Below are 17,028 nucleotides of genomic sequence, written 5' to 3' on the forward strand. Positions count from 1 at the left end.
CAACATAACCAATGCTCTGGTCATCATCGAGGCCGACATGCACAAGTCATTAGAACCAGGCTTGGACAAATGGAAACCCAGGGTAGGAGGTTTTAGCATGGGTGGCACAGCTGGCTGGTGTGTTCATGGATATATTCAACTTTTCCCTTTCCATGTGTTTGGTCCGCTCCAGCTCAATGTCATCGACCAGGTTCTGGTGCTGAAAAAAAGCTAGGTAGCATGCTTAAGGGACTCCACACTGCCTTCACCCCACTGAGGAAGAGGAATTCTTGTGTGAGGATGCTGTTTGTAGACTGTGGTTCAGCATTCAACACCTCCAGACTACGGTCCTCCTAGGTCTAGTCTAGAGCTCCGGGGTCTAGGACCGAACCCCAGTCTGTGCAGTAGAATCCTTGACATCAATCATCACCAATATCAACGAGACAGCCTACAGGAGAAAGTCAACAAGCTGACACAGTGGTACCAGTAGAACAACCTCTCGCTCCTTGGTCTTGTCAACCAAGGAGATGCTTTTGGACCCCATGCCATCAACGGGTCTGCGGCAGAGAGTCAGCAGCTTCAAGATCCTTGGTGTTCACCGAGGACCTCCCCTCAGACGAGTACACCTGCCTCTTTTACTTCTTTGCTGAAAAAGTTTGGCATGATAAGATCCTATAGGCCTCCTAGAGAATGTCATTAAAGCCTGCAGGATTATCCAAGAACCCAGCCACCTCAACCATGGACTGTTTCAGATGCTGCTGTCTGGCAAGTAGTACCCCAACCACAAGGCCCAGACCAGCAGTCCCTGGGACAGATTTTTCCCTACAAAACTACCAGGCTTATGAATAATGGACACTAACGATGTCTGTCTATGATTCACACACACACACACACACAAACACACACACACACACACACACAGACACACACAAACACACACATGCACACACACACACACACACACACACACACACACACACACACACACACACACACAGATGTATACACTCACAAACATGCAACAAGTACATACACATAGGCACATTTATTAAGGCAGTACCTACACACACACCCACAGCTCTTTATACACTCTATACATAATTTATATTTATATTATTATTGTATTGTATATCTAGTAATATTTTACTTCTGAAACCCAATAATTTTACTCTCCTACACTTGTATAATAGGATGTAACAGTAACTCTTTTCTACACTTTTACCCAGTTGCACCAGTTTCCCATCAGTTCACCTCCGGTTCACCAATCTTTCTTTCTAAATCACCATCCCCAAATCTCACTTTCTCTCCTTTTCTCTGCCCTCTATCCATCTCCCTCCTGTCTCCCCCTGATTCTCTCTGTTCTCCCAGTTGGTTATTAATGGTTTTAATTTACAGAGAGGAAAGACCTTGGTGCCCACAGAGGCGTCCCCTCTGCCCCCAGTGTGTATTTCTGTGTGTGAGAGAGAGAGAGGGGGGAAAAAAGCGAGGGACCACCTGCTCATCCCTGTGTAGCCAAGCAGTAATAACGCTTCATCTTCTTTAACTGTGCTGCTCCTTCAAGGTATCACATCTCGCCCTCAATCTTCACCTCCAACTCCTTCTCTTTTTTCCTCAGCTTTCCTTCTCATTTATTTTCATTCCATCCTTATCAACAGACATATGCTATGCCACTACATACAACAGCATGTTGTGACCAGTACCTCTGAGGGTGGATGTTTCCCCTGAGATGTTGCCTTGTGGTCTGTGTGTTGGTTAGTTGACAAAGTTGCTTGTTTTTATGGTAATTAGTGGTACTAACCATTGGCCATTGATGCAGTCTTGTTGCTATATACAGTAGGTCCCATTGATCACCTATCAAATAGACACTGAGTTCAGTACTCAGTGCTCAGTAAGGACATTGTGTCAGTATCTCGTACCAGACTAACCCCCAAATTGACACACCTGGCAGCTAAAAGATAGTATTCTTACCCATGAAAATGGTTAGTTCACTTCAAATCTCTTTGAACCAGCTGTGAGGACGAGGAAGAAAGCAAGGAGTATTGTCAATGACATCTCTCATCCTCTCTCTGACCAGTTTGAGCATGATGTGAGCTCTGGGAGGCGCTACAGAGTTCCTTTGGCAACCAGGAATATTTATAAGAAAACTTTTAGTGCAATTCATATTTTAAATACTTCCAAGTGATCAATACGCACATAGGAGCTGATATGCACTTGTATTTCTATATCTTATATATTTGATGTATTTAAATAATGATTTTATGGATTCATTTTATGGATTCTATGGTGTTTATGTATTTTCTGTCTGCTGTATGTCTGTTATTGGTAAGCTAAAGACAATTGTCCACCATCGTTGACAAAAAAGGTTTCTATTCTATTCTAATATATATTACATATACAGTACCAGTCAAAACTTTGGACACACCTTCTCATTCTTTTGAATGAGAAAGTGTGTCCAAATATTCGACTGGTACTGTATATTATGTTATTCATAGGTTATTATGGTTTTACCGGCACAGTTGATATCAAAGTTGTATGTGCCCCCTGAACTAAAATGAGTTTGACACCTCCTGGTTGATAGTCTAAGCTCTCCAGCTGTTACGTTTTTATGGTCTCTCGTGCTATGCTGCTATTCTACCAGAATTACCATGATCTTTCACCAACCTTTCTCAAGTGTTTCAATTGCTTCACGAGGCGTTTTAGTTGTCTAACTCTAACCATAATCATAGTTAACATGCATAACCTCACGCTATCCCTAACCTTATAGCAACACTGTATCCCCAAGTGCAGATATTTTAGAAAGCATTGTCACTAATGTAATCTGGGTTTTGCAGAATATTTCCATCAACATTCTAGTCTTAAATTGCAGTGTTCCCTCATTGTGCAGTACATTTCCCCCCTTGGTTGCAGAGGTCTGTACTGTATGTAACTTGTAATAAACCTGTCGCTCAGGGCCTTTCAGCCTCACATGTGGCTGCATGGAAATGAAGGTAAATTATGTAAAATGAATGTGTTTAAAATGTGTTTCTTGCTGACATGCAGACTCCTTTACTTTCATTTGATCCATAACAAAAATAAATGGGTGAAATAACAGATTATGAAAGGTTAAACTTTCTAATAAATGTAGAAAGTTGGTCACGGTTCTTTTGTTGATCAGGCCGACAATTAACACCGATTTTTAACTCGATGGTGAACCGGAAAACAAATAACATTTCCCACTTGAGTTGAATCTGCTATCTGTCTGTCCACTCCAGAGCATCACAGCAGAAATTAGCGCTCTGGGACGAACCTTCACGATAGCGGACCAGAGCGACTTCTGGGTCTAGCGAGGATCGACCCAGATCAAATACAAGAATTGGGATGTACCCAGAGAAGGTGAGATAAAGACTTTTTGCAGCACTGATTGGACGATACTGTAACTTGTGTTTGGATACGGCTTCCTGGCACAGGTGAAGAAAGGGCAGCTGCACGGAAACACAGACATAACACGCCTCCAGCTTTCATACAGCACATTAGGGGATGCAATTTTGAATGCGCAAAAGTGTGTAGCTTATATTTGTCCACACTTAAAAACAATGACATACAGAGGATGTCTCCTTACATGCAAACATATATACAAATTTACCAGGAATGCCATCTGTTCACTTTCACAACTGTGCAGGCTCATTTTTCTTTTCTACAGGTGGAAAAGTGTCAGTGTTTTCCTTTATTCTTTGAGGGATTTTTTTTCTCTTCCTGGTTTCTTTCCACTTCCACCATTTCTATTTCTTTCTATTATTTTCTTCTCTCACTACCTCCACACCCTTCCAGGCACCTTAGAGTCATACTTCTCTTACTGTTTTTCTCAGACTCTCTCTCTACCTCTCTCTCGACCCAATTACTTCAGGCTGGTGTGTTAGATGGTCACACAGATTTCAGATCTTTGTCTCCGTTTCTCTTTCTCTCTCTAATTCACACACGAGCACGCATGCGCGCACTTACACACACACACACACATATACACAAAGCCTCTGTCTGACAGGGAACCCGTGCACAAACACACACAAGAAGAACATATCAAGCAGGCGTGCTCACCATTAATATTTTACTAATATGACAGTTGGGTATGATGTGATTTGATGTGTGTGTATGCATGTGTGTGTAAGTGTGATGTGCACCCATCACTTTTAATGAGGGCAGACAAAGCATATGGAGAGAGGCAGGGAGGCAAGGCATTTTCCAGTGCCTTTTATTTTCCCTTTGAGTGCAAGTGTGTGTATTTTCTGCCGTGTTATACAGTACGTGTGTGTGTATGCGGGCAGTCTCAAATAAATCTGTGTTTGTGTGCATGAGAACAGGGCACAACTGAAACAATGTTAGTGAGACATGAACGAATGTGTGAATATGTGTGTGACAGTGTGTGTGTGTGTGTGTGTGTGTGTGTGTGTGAAGCAGATCATTGCGCAGTGAACGCCTGGTGTCAAAAAGACAGATGGGTAATGTCAAGCATTTCATAGCTGTGAAGTTGGAATTTTTCCTAAATCTTATTTAACTAGATATACTAGCTAAAAACACATTATTATGTACAGCAGCAGCCTATGTGGAGTAATTGCAGGGGGGTGAGAAGGCTACGCGAACATATATATATATAATAAAAAAACACACACACACACACACACACACACACAATGTTTTCACTGGAGCATCCCGCATAAACCACTTAACAAAGCAGACTGAGCAAACAAAACCCACTTTGCTTGCTCAAAACAGTCTCAGTGTTAGAGCCAGCACTTCTTTGTTAGTTTCACAATTAATGTCTCTATCTGATATTATACTAGTATAATATCAATATGATTGATGGAGTGTAATTCCAACGTTTTGGTACAAGGTGTAAACAAATATGGTCAAAGAATGCCCTGCTTTCAGAGGCCATTATGTCACATTGTTGCTTGTGAAGCTACAAGCTACTCTTCATTGTTAGTATCAAGCAGTTAAACCACAGGAACACTACACTTATTAAAAGTAGCAAGCTGGACTATAAGCTACTTAAGAAAAGCAGCATAACACATTGCTACATGTACATTCAAATACATTTTAAGACGCTATCATACATCAAGAAACAGCTACTGAACAGCAATATGTTACAAAAGTAATAAACAGTGCTGCTCAGTTCTTTCAAACTTTTCTTAGAAAAATGTAATCACGTCCTGGATTTGAATGAATAACCTGCTACATTTACAGATTGTATTGATGAGTCCCAGACATGGTTAGGTTTAGATGTGTTTGCTGTTGCAATTTAGATGTATATGAATGCTATTTCTAGGAGACAGGGTTGGTCCCTTTGGACAGGTAACTTCCCTTACTCCATATAGCTTAAATCTGTCATCATGCAGAAGATTGGGAGCTGCAGAATCTATGCAAGTCATGTAGCAACATTTCAAACTCACAACTGCTAAGATTAACATAAATTCATCATGCTTAATCTGTACAGTTGCCTTTTAAAACACCCAATCCGAGCAGTAGAGCACTCAGATCTAAGGTCAGTGACAGACAGGACAGCTTTTAATAGGCTGCTGTGTATTTTGTTTACAATGCGCCACTTTATTTATCCAAATAAAATGTAAGATGTATGTGCTATATAGTGTCCTAAAAAATGACCGCAATGGAAAGAAAAAAGTGGTATAAACACTCATACAATGCAATGTGTTGCATTAATCACATTTACTTAGAGTAAACTATAGTGTGTGCTGTAGGGAGTAGTGAATACGTTTACAAGGGAGACCTCATACACATCAGTGTTTTAATGGGCGTCAGACCCAGAGCGTCTTGCAGTGATACAGCATTGTTTATAATTGTACTCACTTTCTATTATATATGTGTGTAATTTAGCATGTCAGCCTAAAATGTTTAATAACATAATAACATGAGCTACCCTAAACTCCATAATCAGTAGAAGTTTACATCCTACTAGTGTATATCACCACCCGACGAAACTTGAGTTTCACAGACATTAAATCATCCATCCTCTTCCTCTACTGCCCCTTTATGTAGTATTAGCATGCTAGGCTAACAGTCCATCAGCTGTGTGAATTTATATCTGCACTGTGGTGTCTTTAAGAGCGCACAAACACTGTAAACACACGTCACCTGGCCAGCATAGTGCTGTTAAATCAAAAATATTGCACACCTTATTTTTATACAGTCAGTTGCATGGCTATGCTAACAATGCTAGCCGTGCTAACTAGCTGCTAGCCGTGACGTCGAACATGACACACCAGGAAAATAAAAAAAAAGAGAGAAAGGCAAACTTGTCTACTGGTAAAGGGAAAGGATCCAATCGTCCATTTTTAGCAGGTTCATGGTGTCTTTATGCAGTTTTAGTGTAAAAAGGTTTGGTGAGTCATTTTATGTGACACAGACTAGTTTTGCATTTTTGTTATAGCCAAAGAGGGTCAAACTGGGAACGTCACACAGTCATTTACAGACAAGTTAAATGTGGCCACACTGAATGGAAAGCTCATCCTGGCTGTCAACAGAAGCGGAAGATGTCAAATTGGACCAAATGTATTCTCTGTCAATCAGGAGCTATATTTAACTCCCTTTTTTCGTTATTCAGATTGCAGGTTAATATTTCAATGGACACGTCAGTGGAGTTCAATAATAGTGATATGAAGGATGATGGGTTAGGGTTGATTTAAGGAGTGTAACAGTTAGGCAAAGAGAATAATACACAGAAAATATAAGGGTGTATGGTATGTCTGTGAATCTAAGACAAAGGAAAAAGTGGAAGAAAAGAACAGTGTGTGTGTGTGTGTGTGTGTGTGTGTGTGTGTGTGTGTGTGTGTAAGAGAGAATTAGGACCGGCCAGTCTGAAGGCCAGACGCTGAAACAAAATTAGAGTGTATGGTTCTGCTAAATGTCAGTGTGTGTGTGTGTGTTCATTTCTCCTTCGGTAGACATGCAAGCCCTAAACTCCTTTTAGCCCTACACACACACACACACACACACACACACACACACACACACAGAGACACACGCACACTCCCACCTCATTAGCAGGAGGACATGACATTTCTGGACCATTCCGGCCAGCTGTGTGGCAGAGGAGGGGGTGGAGATGACAGATTCCTAGTGTTGACCACACGTCATTAAAAGGAAAAAGTGGAGTGGTTTCAGTTGAAAAGAGGTTACAGAGGAGAAATTAACACCACAGCCATGCATTATATGGAAACTCAGTAGGCCTATGTCATAATACAGTGCACCCCATGTGTATGATTTACGGTTGAGAAAATGTAGTGCCACAAGAAAGGGCTATGTGACAGCGAGGTAAAGTGGAGAAATATTCTAAATTCATACTTAACTAATCATTTATATATAGTTTTTAAAAAAAGATTTTGGTAAATACATTTTGTTGCTGACCCCGTCCACAGCAGGACAGTGCTATATAGGTTCCATGCTGGTACTTCTGCTTTCTTATTCCAAACTGGTTTGGTACCAACCTCCATCCATTACAGATTTTAATATAGTGGGGGTGCTATTTTGCTTATTGCATTTGAATCTTGTCCACTGCAAGTCTTTGAAAATGAAATGTCACATGCCTGTTTCATTTTCATATTGTTGTTGCATTGTAATTTAATTATGATCCCTAAAATGTAATGAAGGTGTGATATTTTACAGTTTAACAATAAACTTTATTGCATAAAATGACATCATTGATGACATTAATAATTAGAATCAGCTATAAATAAAAAAAAAACATGTGAAACAACAAACAATAACCTATGTATATACTAATGGTCAAATATACATAAAATTCTGCCAATATAACTATAAGAAAAAAATATCAGCACATATTGGACAAAACATTCACTGATACCGATATATCTGTGATAGGTCAATTAACTGATAATATCGGCTGACCAAAATATTGGTTGGGCTCTAGTGAGGACAACAGTTCTTGTTTGTGATTGGACAGAACCCAAGTCAATCAAGATTGGTCAGTGATAGCCTACTACAGGAAGTAATTTCCCACTGGCTGTAAATGTATAGTGACGTTTTTTCATTTTGTGAATTGTTGTGTTGTTGTAAAATGTCGTCTTTTGGGAAATGTCATATTTTCTAAAATGTTGTGTTTTTTGTTGTGTTTCAACCCTCAGGGTCATTGTAATATTACATTTTAATTTCCAAATTTGAATGAACATTTAAATATTGAGTGAGGTATGACTTAAAAAAATCAAGAGCTTACAAACAGCTTTTCCATTTTCATTTTGATATAGTCATAGAATGCCTATGAGTATATGAAAATGAAAATGTAAATTGAATTGTTGAATCCACACACTGCATCATTTGTATTTAACACTTAGAAATGTAAAACGAATTCAGGTGTAAACCAGTGTCAGGTGACCCCTGACTTCTGTGGCTAATGTTAACAAGCCATCTAAGCTACAACACAACATTAGAATTAACTGCACGTCACATTTCTCCTCCTCCAGAGAATCTGTCCCTTGATCAGAGGCCACACTGATATGAACCCTGCATTAATCCAGTCAAACAGTCATGGACCCTTACTGGGATCAACTGAAATATACAGTAATGACTGAATTTCAAACTGTCCCCAAATCAACTGGTCTTAAGTCAGGATTGTGACCCTGAAAGTGACTTAAGTCATACCCTGCCTAACACACACGCGCGCACAGGCACGCCTGGTAGAACGCACCCTAGGGAAGGAGATGGAGCAGTCTGTCACACAGTCAGGGTCATAATAGCATGCCTGCTTTACCATCCATCCATCCACACACACACACACACACACACACACACACACACACACACACACACACACACACACACACACACACACACATACACACACACACACACACACATACACACCCACACACACACACACATAGTTAAAAGCTGCAGATGAAGAAAATCCAAAACACCCTTTTCTACTCATACAATCATTAGTCTTGCGTGCATCTCTTGTACATCAACACATATGTGCATCCTCGTCTACAGTGCTGCTGGTGTAGCCTGGTAGCAGGCTGCTGGTTAATCACTGTGCTAATGTCACTAAGCTGATTGGCCAGTCAGGTCATTTTGCTGTTTGTTAGGAAAATCACAAGGCGAGATGACTACTGGTATGACTAATTTCCTGTCTTGTCTCATCTATCTATCTATCTATCTATCTATCTATCTATCTATCTATCTATCTATCATGCCTATCTTGCAGCATACATCATAAACGCCCCTCTGACATCCTCCCTAATTGCGATGTTACCCCAAATAAAATAATCGTTAGGTGGTTTTCCATACACTGAATGATACAAAGCAAAACGTACATGTGAATACCAGTTCAATTCCAACAGCCAATCTAAAAGAATAAAATCAGATCTAGTGCACCTTCCATTTTTTTAAGGATACTTAAGTACATTATTAAATGCCACTGCGTCATCACATTGATAAATAAATTGGTATCCAGTTTTCCATATGGTGGTAGCCAAAATGGACATCAGAAATTTTTGGAAGTTTTCAACATAAACAAATAAATAAATAAGATAAAATGCCAACACAGATGCAAGAGCATGAACAGGTAGGATAATGCCACTTAATTTCTGTGAAAGGTAGAGCATGGACTTCAAAAACGTGAATCAAACACACCCTCTCGTTGTGACTGTCTGTATCTTTGTCTCTTTGCTCACTTCGGTTTCTTTCTCGATGGTTAAATGACTCGACATTATTTAAGTCTTTGCTGTATGGTTGATTATTTTTCTTTTGTGCTGTTTGTGGTTTATCTGGACACTGAAGCTTCTTGCTGTCTGTGTAGCCCCCCGAGGCTTTGAATGAGAAGTTTGTCGGTTGGAAAATCACCTGTTGCCGCTGCATGTCTGTGATTAGCGACAGTTAGAGACATGCACAGAAGGTCTGTTGGTTGGTCCTGAATATGTCTTCATTTACAACTTCTTTTTAAGACCCGTTGAATACATTTTTAAGTAGAGTATTGTACGCCTTTGGGGATGTTTTTTTGCATGTCACTTTTAAAAAGAATATTAAGAACAAAAGAAAATGTTGACTACTATTCAAGTTAAAAGATTGATAAAAATGAATCACACATGAGTAATGAATCAATGTTATGTTTATAAATGTGCTTTTGATTGGCATTTTACAAATCTCTAAACACGAAAAAAATCACAGCTTAGAAATGTTGTTGCAGCTGAAATATCGGCTCGTCTAGTCAGGTGAAAAAGGCAACTAAACAGCACAGACACAGTATTTTTATGCAGTGCAAAAGCCTTTAATAAATCACTAAAGCATATGCATACAGGCTCCCTGAGCTCTGCAGCAAGAGAGGAGCACACTGAACAGCTCATACAAACATTCAGCCTCTGCCCAACACAACAGTCAACATAAGCACCATGTGTGCAGTCACACTTCACTGTCTGCAGACACCGCTGTCCTGCAAGATAATCAATAACTATTCCATATATGATATCATGCCTGTCTTATACAGCTTCTTACGTTTAGTTCCCCTTTCCAATGATCACTTCTTTAGAATAGGGGTTCACCATGTATCATGTACTTCAGATAACCTTTTCTATTTCTTCCTTCCTAATGGACAAAACAATCGTGTCGTCTGCACAAACAAGTTATGAGACATCTCCACGAGACATCTTACATAAAACGCAACAATGCAGTTACAGTATATAAAAAGGACATGGATAAGGTCAAGGAGACTGCATTATGTTCTTTTAAAGAAAAACTGATCAGCTGAAAACACTTCTATACTGGATTCATGATCATCAAAGTATTCATTGTAATTGTAGAAAATGTATATAATATAATGTTATGTATAATAATATATAATGAAAATAATGCCAATATAATAATCTTTATATGTCATCATCTAGAATTTTCATTGGTCTGTATGTCTCTTTAGTCATGTCAAGAAAGCACCTTAAATTCAACTGTGTCTATCTAAATATTAAATTTGAGCAGAATTTCATCCTCACTAAAGAAGTCTGTAGTATGCTGCAATCTCTCATCCTCAAGGTCACTTGCAGAAGCATGTTTTCATTACGCTCTCCTCCTTCAAGAAAGAATGTTTCAGTTTGAAAGGGCGAGTGAAATAAGACAGACAGACAAAGAAAGGGGGAAAATATGTTGGCTAGAGAGAACGCAGTTTTGATGAGACAACAGATGTTCCATCTTTCATAAAACTTGACCTAGGCAAAACAGGAAGAGGACAACAGAGAGAAGAGAGAGGCGGTGAAACATTATTAGAACAGGGTGGAGAGCAGTTGAGACACAGAGACAGAAAGTCAGTAAGCACTTTTCATCTCCTTCATATCTTGTTGAAGATGTCTTTTTATGCTAATCAGGTTCTCTGCATGGCAGGGTGTACATACAGGCATTTTAGACACATGTCTAGGCCCTCATTACCCAGACAGAGGGCTAAAGAACACCAACTGCCTATATTAAATAATGCATATTATATTAAAAAATGTAATTAAATTACAATATAGAACTTAAATGTATATTTATTTACTCACACACACACACACACACACACACACACACACACACACACACACACACACATATGTATGTTTTTTTGTTTTTGTCCCTCTTTTGTTTTTGTTTTGTTAATATGTACAATGTTAGCTCTAATGTGCGGAAATTTATACATTTTCAGTTTGTGTTAACAATGTCAAAAAGGTGATCATTCTACTTTATGTTTATTACTGAGGTCATAGTGGATGATGGGGGTGTATTAGGTTGCATTATATTGAATGGTGTTCCTCCATTAACATACATACATCAGATTGTACAGTCTAAACCCAAATTACAATGGGTTGCTCTTTCAAGGTAAATTCAAAAAGTTCAATACCTGCAAATTACCTAGAACGACATGCTGTCACATGACCTACGACATCATTAGGTTTGTCTTATTCCATCACATTTATTGTCAGATTACAGGTTATCACCCACATTTTCAAATTAATCTGATAAATCCTCTAGGAGAAGCTCAAAAAAGTTTGCATGGGCAGAGCTAATGAAAGCCAATGTTAAATATATACGTCTGAAGTGATGAAAGCAACATGCATACCAAAATGTTGATTGAAAATTGAATATTTGGAGCAGTTTTAATTACTTAATTGAAAGTTTACAGAGTTGGTGTTTAGCTCAGTAGGTAGAGCACCTGGCTTGAGACTACAGTCCTTACTGCAGGCAACCCCAGTTTGAATCCTGTGCCGAGTGGCCCTATCCTGCATTTCCTGTCTTTCTCTACTTGTCTGTCCATTAAAGGCAAAAAGCCCCCAAAAATATACTTAAAAAAAAAGAAAAGTTTTTGAGCATCCCAAGCAGCCCAAAAATGCATTGGTGTAGGAGAATGATAATCTCTACAAAAACAATACGTTTTTGCATTCTCAGGGCCAGTGACTGTTGGGCCCCTGGTACTTTCATGCTTTCATGCATGACCCCAAGAACAAAATATAATAGTGAACTTTCTTTTATTTATTTTTGTACATACTCTTGTGTGTTTACTCAAGTGTTATCCATGTTTGTATTTGTATGTCCAACCTCACTATGTTCTCAGAGTGTGCATATGTATCTGAGCATGTGTTTGTGTAAAGGCCTCATAGTTTGACCCCTCTTCATTAATCTCCTCTGGAGAAGAAACAAGCTCCATCCATCAAGTGGCCATCCCAGAGGGAGACCCCACTGCAGAATCATCTTCTTCTACCTCCATCTTTACAGACTTGCCAAAAATCCTTGTCTCCCCCCTCTTCTACATACCTGGCAGCAAGATCAATTTCCTTGTCATCTACCCCTCTTTTCTTCTGCCAAAAACACAATATTCTGCCAATTTCATAAACCAAAGGACAGAGAGAACTGCCCCAGCCAACCACTGAATGTAACACGTAAAATGCCAGCCCCACATCAGACCTGATTAAAATAGACTATGTTTTACTGTCTTGCCAAAAAAGTCTGTTTGGCTAACCCTTTTCTACCAACATCATGTAATGGAGACTCTTAAAAAAGTAGCTTGTACCACACTTCTTTACATGTCTTATTATGCTGGCTAGTGGTCTGGCTCTAGGTATGGCAACCACTTTGGACCAATTTCATCGCTTTTTCCATCAACCACTTAAAGCACTTTTACACTATAAGTCACATTCATCCATTCACATTCATTCATTTTCAGCTATTTTTTAATCATTGTTGAATATACAGATACTACTGTATGTAGTATAGTATATAGTATATGTGATAGCATATGTCACAGCAACATCAAAGTTGCCAAGTCCACAGTACTCCTCAAACAAAAAGCTGTGTTATGAATGCAGATCCAGCGAAGGATATACACTATTTCTGAAGTTCTGGAAGCATCAATATCATTGTAAAGATAGATTAGGAACTTTTACGACTCTTTCAAGAAGGTTGGCCATATTCAGGGAGGTGACTACGAACCTAATGGCTAAACTAAAGAAGCTTCAGTCAGTATCTAAAACTGTAAATGAGTCAGATATGTAAATGCTTAGACAAACCTTTGAATGTGTACTCTGATTTGTATTTACTTGGATCCTTAAGCCAATAATTGTAATTCTAAAGAACACTGATAAAATCAAGATTAAGACCTAAACATATTTATTATGCATATTTGCAGATCGTCAGCATATCAGAAGTGTAACAGTATTTACATCTGAATCATGTTTAGACTTACTTGGAGCAAAACCTTATATTTCCACCTGTTAAATCTACATATCTACATATTTCACTCAATAATAACATTCTATTTACATTCCACTCAATATTTGAGTCTTTGAACTCTGTGGTAGGGCTGTCACAATATCAGATTTTCACTACATAATTATTGTTGCCTAAAGAAACGCTATCAGTTCATCATCATTAAGTTTGCTTATTGTGTTTTGTCTCTTTTCTGGCCAATAAATTACATAATGAATGAATGCACAGAGGCGGAGAGAGTGTCTATAATCATAACTGTACAAAGATATATAAAAAAGAACAAATACACTGTATGGATAGTGAAACGGCAACCAGATTAACTGATAAACAAAAGATCCACAAGGTTTGTGTATGTGCGTGCGTCCAGGTGTTTGTGTGTGTGGGTTATAGGGTAAGGGGGAGACAAAGTGAGGAAATTATTGAAGAGGTGCTGCATTATTTATACAATATCATCATTTGTGTATTATTAACATGATATCAATATTTCATTTTTTAAATTCAATTTTTACATTTTAATATATATATATATATATATATATATATATAAATATATATGTATGTATATCTATGGAGGTAGATGACAGTAACCCCTGGTACTGGAAGCTGCCCTGTAAGTCCATTGCCTTCACATGGGATCAACCCTTTAAAATCAAATTATTCTTGTTTCCTATCATCTGTTCACATCTGGTGCAAATTACATTACACATGATGTGCAGTCTAAGATCTGCTCGCAAAGGTTACATTTTGCAATATGAATGTCACACTACATTCTGCATTGGCACAGGACATCTTCATCCACTATGATTCTAACAGATATGCACAAACATATTTTAATTTTTTTTGTCTATTTAAGTATGCATAATGCTCATTGTGACACAGTCTTTTGTACTGAACAACTCTGTACACAGTCTCTTTGCAGTTTCTGGAGACTTTTGGCTCTCTCTGCCTTGACAGAGAGGAGAGAAAGAGCAAATAGAGTGGAGAGAAAGAGAAATCTGAGGTAAAGCAGAGGGAAGCACAATGAGAATTGGCTGTGCTCCCCACCAAAACCATGGCAACCCATCAGCGTTACCTTGAACCAGACAAAATGGGTGCCAAATTTTTAAAGACACACTGTATTCATTCCTCTAAATGACTGTGCTCAATGGCTCAAACGTAGCAAATAGAAAAATGAGAGGAAAAAAGTAATGAACATTAGTTGCAGCACTTTGAATGTCGGAAATGATTAATGACTGCCATTTCACTCTCTCTAGGTCATATGAAGAATATGATTAAGTATTGTATGTTGCTTTTGAGCAATGGGTCCATTTTAGTCCACAGCAATGTAAGAAAATGTCCCTATGCAAAACATTAGAAATAACATCGGTCATCAGATTCACTGGTGCCAAATCTGACTCTTGTTCCTTTTTAAATAGCTGCTGCCATTCTCAGTTAACATGCAGGATACTGAAACCGTTGCATGGAGCTATTTAGTTAAAGTTTGTCATGTTAATTGAAAAAAATGTAGAAGGAAGAGTGGACTGAAATCAGCCTGTAGAGATACACTGATAACCTTTTTGTCCAGCTGTGGGGCACAATGTTATATTGTCTACATATATAGATACTACATATACTGTGTTTTGTTTCATTTGTAGCATCAGTGGGATCAATACCAGTTTCAGTTTCTGTCTTCTACGTAGTACCCATTTCATCAAAGAGTAGAACTGCCTGTGTAATAAACACATCTTAGTGCAGGCAATCTTTGCTTCTACATTGCTGTTGTTGTGTCATGTGCACTCAAATAATGAACATACATTTTGTGGGGGTAAAAAGGTTAAGAACCATTAATTTAACCTTCCTCTTGTGTTAACTTTCTGGTGCCATCTCTTATGTTAATGGGTCGGTTTTGACCCGTGTCTTAAATCAGCCATAAAATAACCTAAAAACAATTATTTATCATTACCCTGTTAGGCTCCTTAACTATGGAAAGATTGGTTTTAATATTTTTTAGTGGGCCCCTTGGCCTTTGTCTTGACAGCAATATAAAATAATAGTTAAATTAACCTCAAGAGAATTATATAAATAAATAAAAGGTTGTTATGTTACCTGACTATTACAGAGGGGTATTAGAACACATCTCTTAAATGTTCAAAAAAGAAAAATCTTTAATTTTATTAACTATAATAACATCTATGGTGTTACGGGTCAATTTGACCCATATACAATTACTTCAAGAAAAAAGCAAAAACAAGTCTTTTTTTTTTCAAAAATAGAACCTAAATACAAATACAAAATGAAAAGCAGAACTAGTAATAATACAAAATGTAGATTTGCAAGGTCAAACACAACAACCAATCAAGCAAATCAAACCAATAGAAATCAAGTACTAGTACCATAAAAACTCTGTGTGCAAGACCATGCATGTGTATTTATGTATTTTTAGATGCATGTGTGGCAAAAAGAGACACTTTTAGTGTGTTCTTTGCAGAGATTCTTTTTGCAGACACATCGAGGATGTTGTAAAACACAATCATTGGCCATCTCCTGGTCATTCGCAGGCAAGTGTAGGTGGCAGTCACCAACTCTAAACTGAATTGGCTCTACATACCTGGACATGTCCGTCTTTGTTTGTTTGGTCAAACAGGCAAAGAGAGAAGCCCCAAACTGAAGCTCAAGTGGTTGGAGGAAGAGCTGGCTATGAGCTGTTGGCTGATAGTGTGTTTATGATTTCAGTTTTGGCATTTATTGTTGTTTTATGATCTTATATTATAACTGGGTCGAAACTGACCCTAACAACACAAAGGTTATAATTTTCACCACAGCATTTTATAATTTAGCAAAACAGATTTTTAAAATTTTATTTTGTTTAAATAGAAGTTCCTGACAAAGTCAAAAAGTCTTGATGCAATTAACAAATTTATGTAGTACTTTTGCACTTTGCATTTAAAACCTAAAAACGGGTCGGTGCCGATATTAAGACAGGGACAGTGCACAGTAATACATTTACCTTGTATAAAACAAGGAGAGATGCATTGTATTGTGTTTTGCACAGTTACAAAGTTTAATAAATCAGACACTGATGACTGTGTTTTAAGTCTTTTTTGCGCTGGTTAGAGCGTACTTGGCTGAGAAAATATTTCACAGGGAGAACATCACTGAAAAAAGGTTGAGAACCACTGCTGTATCGGGTCAAAACCAAATTTAGCAATATCGCCCACCTCTATATGATGTCCGTATTCTTAACCCCTACCTACAAAGCTCAGTTGTTTTTCCAGTCATTAACAGCTGTTCATGAGTGCAACACCAGATCCTTTATAATCTGTTGTACAAATGCACAAGTAA

Source organism: Scomber japonicus, chromosome 5 (genome assembly GCF_027409825.1).
Source record: "Scomber japonicus isolate fScoJap1 chromosome 5, fScoJap1.pri, whole genome shotgun sequence".
Classification (NCBI taxonomy): domain Eukaryota; kingdom Metazoa; phylum Chordata; class Actinopteri; order Scombriformes; family Scombridae; genus Scomber; species Scomber japonicus.